Raw genomic sequence first — 4118 nt, 5'->3', positions numbered from 1 at the left:
ACTGAGTCACCTAGGTGCCCCTCTTTCCTTTCTTCCTTCCTTCTTTTCTTTCTTTCTTTCTTTCCTCTTTCTTTCTTCTGTTCTCTTTCTTTCTTTTTTCTTCTTTCTTTCTCTCTTTCTTCTTTCTTTCTTTCTTTCTTTCTTTCTTTCTTTCTTTCATTCTTTCTTTCAATACAGGCTAGAAAACAACATTTTTTAAGCAGTGCACACTTAAGGCACCTGGGTGGCTCCGTTGGTTGATAGCCAGACTTCAGCTCAGGTCATGATCTCACGGTTCATGGGTTCCAGCCCCATGTTGGACTCTGTGCTGACAGCTTGCAAAGTCTCTGGAGCCTGCTTCAGATTCTGTATCTCCTTCTCTCTACCTCTCTCCCCCTCACAGTCTTTCTCTGTCTCTCAAAAATATAAATAAATATTAAAAAAATTTTGTACAGTGCACACTTAGCCCAGTTTGGTGATCAGTATTTTAGCCTTTGCATTTTCCACCTTGCAATGTGAGCTACTGGCTTTGGCCCCAGGATGTTGCCTCCCCAGTGATGGCAGATATCAGCATACCTGTCATTGTATTGGTCCTGATTCCTTCCATCAGCTGAACCAGAGCTCCTTTGTCTCCCAACTTAACCTGTGTGAAGGCAACAGTGGTGCAGGTCTTCCTGTGGACCTGATGCCCCAGCCTGGCCTTCTCCTTGAAGAACAGTAGTGCAGTAGGGAACCCAAACTTTATGACACAGGGAATGCAGGAAGTCAACCAGCTTTATGGGATCCACATCACATGCAATCACTACCAGCAGAGCCTTCTTGTTTTTCCACCAAGGTGGTGACACTATTAAGGCTACCACAAGGGACAGGCAGCCTCTCAGTGGGGACATCCCCTTTGCCAGCAGCTTTCTTCTCAGCCTGGGTCAACAGTCTCTGCTTCTTCACTTTCTTTGTCTCTGGTCTGTATTTGTGGGCCAGCTTCAGCAGTGGAGTGGTTGTTTGGTGGTCCAAAGTCTGGGCGAACTGATTAATCATGGGAGGCACTTGTAGGTGTTTATGGAGAATATGCCTTTGCTGCTGCAGCTGGATGTAGTGGGGTCATTTGACACAATGAATGAGATCCCTTTTAGGCTGCATTTCCTGTCTGATGACAAAATTCTTGGGCCAGTCTTGTCCACCTTCTTGGCCTCTGCTTCTTCACGACAGCCTCCTTAGCCTCCTTTCCTGTAACAGCTTGGATAGCTGGAGGAGAGACCTGAAATTTTTTCCTTAATACAAACACTGATAGCATAAATTGCACTTGTGTTTAGTTTTTCTTTTGTTTTGAGACATATTTTGGTGTTCTGTTTGATTTCTCATTTGGCCAGTTGCTTGTGCAGTAGTGCGTTGTTTAATATTTACAAATAAATACTGAATGTTTACATTGTAAATTTTCCAGGTTTGTTTTATTGTTGATCTGTAGTTTTGTACTGTTGTGGTTGGAAAATATACTGGGTATGGTTTCAAACAAACAAACAAACAAGCCCCCCAAATGTTAACAGTGCTGAGTTTGAAAACACTGGTTTATACTGGGTTGCTTCTAAAAATTCTAGACTCACAATTCATATACAGACTCACCTTGCAACTCAAGTCTTTGAATTTTAGTTTGTGTAAATACAAAAATAAGAAACTAGAAAGTTGTATAAATTCACCAATTTCTTGTTGAGCCCGTTCATCAATGTAAGCCAGGAACTTTAGTTTTTATTTTTTCCCTTATGCAATGTTTTTCAATATTTCATGATATCTTGATTATCAGCATCTCTGATAATTTTCAACAACTTGTTTTTCTTTATAAGTCATAAATTGTGACTGCCATAGGACATTTTCAGGAAAATGTGTCAAACTTTCTCCATAATTCTATATTCTATTCTATTGATAATATCAGATGCTCTCTTCTGTATGTCTCACTTTTAACACAGAGGTATTTTTTCCCTAGTTCTAAGTTTTTCTTGTTAATTATACTTGAATAAAATTTTTCCCTTAGTCCTATTAAACATAAAACAAAAATATCAGGGCACCTGGGTGGCTCAGTTGGTTGGTTAAGCAGTCCTACTCTTGGTTCAGCTCAGTTCATGATCTCACTGTTCATGGGTTCAAACCCCACAATGGCTTCTGCACGACAACGCAGAGCCTGTTGGGGATTCTCTCTGTCCCTCTCTCTCTGCCTCTCCCCCTCCTCGTGCTCTCTGTATCTCTCCCAATAAATAAATAAACTTAAAAAAATCAAAATATACACATATATGTGTGTATATATGTGTGTATGTATGTACATCACATGTATGTGCATTATGGTGTGTAATGTTTACAGATATATACACACATGTATTACATATATCTTTCTATATATTACATACATATTGAAACTACAGAAGCATATGGCACTGACTGACCAATAAGAGTTCTGACTTGTTTGACCTGTTACCACACCAGTTTAGATTTGTCAAATAGATTCCACATCAAAATTTTTAAAAAGATCTGGTTTTCTGAGGGTTGTGGATTTGGAAATGTAGGCAAAGGACTGAGGAACTGTATTTCAATCATAGTTTTAATCTCCTTAACAGTCTTCCGGCACATCCCATTGAATTTAGTATAAAAGTCAAATGCTACCACATCCACAGGCTTTTAGTGCCACCTGCATGTGATCTCTCTAGTCGAAACTTCCCTCTCCTTCCTCTCACTGTGTGTGCCTCAACAAACTCTTTCCTCTGGTTTCATGAGGAAGTTCACCAATTCACCGCCCCGCACCCCCCCACACACACCCTCTAGCTCACATCTACTTACTCCTTCCTGTCACATTCTAAACATCACTCTTAAGACCACCTCTCTGGCACCCTAAGGTAACTCAGATCATCCAAATATCCTCTGCTCTAGAACTGGACACTTGTCTCGTGACGTTTCTCACTCCCATGTAAAGTCTTACCTGGTTGGGTTTTGTCCATCACTTTCCCTAAATTTTAAACTCTCCTAGTGGAGGGGATGCATTTGTTTCCCCTCTTTGGATTCTCAGGTGTGGGCAGGGCCTGAGACAGCTCAGCCCAGGCCAAGTGCTGGTTTGGAGGGGCGGAGGGGGTAAGCAGGTGGGACATGTTTCAGGCCCAGGTAAAGGGCTGTGGCAGGAGAGGAGGGAGGTGGGTGTCTGTCAGGAGATAGTGTAGGAGGAGGCAGTGAGAGGGAAATGCCTGGTGCAGTCAGGCTGGGAGGTCAGCCTCTGAGCCCAGAACCCAGTGACCCCGACAGGCTCCCAGGAGAGGGGTCACCTTCCCCCATCCCTGCCCACAGAGGAGAGAAGAGCCGTGGGTGTAGGTGGTTTTGGGGTGCGGGTGGAGCTCCTGAGGCATATCTCCATCAGTGTCTTCCAGGAGCCCACGGGATGACCGGATCGCCCCTGTCCCCACAGCACATTACATGTAGCAATTTAAGGCCTAGTGTCATTACTCCAGTGGGAGGAGAAGGTGTGGCTCCTGGTCAGTTACATCTCTAACCAGAAAGAGAACGTGCACTTCGACAGCGATGTGGGGGAGTACAGAGCAGGGGAGGTGGTGACAGAACAGGGGAGGCTTGACACTGAGCACTGGACCCAGCACAAGGACCTCATGGATAGGTCGAAGGCCGCAGCAGACAGTCTCTGCAGACACAACTAAGGGGTTGTTGAGAGCTTCACTGTGTAGAGCCGGTGAATGTGGCAGGGCTGGTAGGGGTGGGGTGTGTGTGGGCATGTGTGTGTTTGTGCGTGTGTGGGATGGGCGAGAGAGACAGAGACAGAGTGAGAGACAGAGAGAGAGACAGAGACTGAGAGTCTGTCCAGGACTAGCATGCAGGGTCTTGATCCAGTACAAGTCAGGAGGGGCCCTATGAGAGCTTGTTTCCAGGAAAAGTGTGGTGTGTCCATGTGTGATGTGGGGAGAGTGTGAGTGTGAGCATGTGGTCACCCTCTCTTCCTGCCCCTCACTCTTCTTAATTCTGAATCCCCTGAAATAACTGTGCCTGTGTGTGTGTGTGTGTGTGTGTGTGTTTGTGTGTGTGTGACCTTTTGAGAGAGAAACAATGTCAGACTATTTTTTGACAGGTTGGGGTGACATCTGAGGCCCCTCTGATCTATC

General features: G+C 44.6%; 1 pseudogene; it reads right to left on the bottom strand.

Moving 5' to 3' along the window:
* Positions 1-441: 441 nt before the first annotated feature.
* On the bottom strand, positions 442-3734 carry LOC131515387 (large ribosomal subunit protein eL8-like; annotated as a pseudogene).
* Positions 3735-4118: the final 384 nt, after the last annotated feature.

Source organism: Neofelis nebulosa, chromosome 6 (assembly GCF_028018385.1).
Source record: "Neofelis nebulosa isolate mNeoNeb1 chromosome 6, mNeoNeb1.pri, whole genome shotgun sequence".
Lineage (NCBI taxonomy): Eukaryota > Metazoa > Chordata > Mammalia > Carnivora > Felidae > Neofelis > Neofelis nebulosa.
The sequence above is the reverse complement of the archived record's forward strand: the minus strand, read 5'-3'. Positions and strand labels throughout refer to the sequence as shown.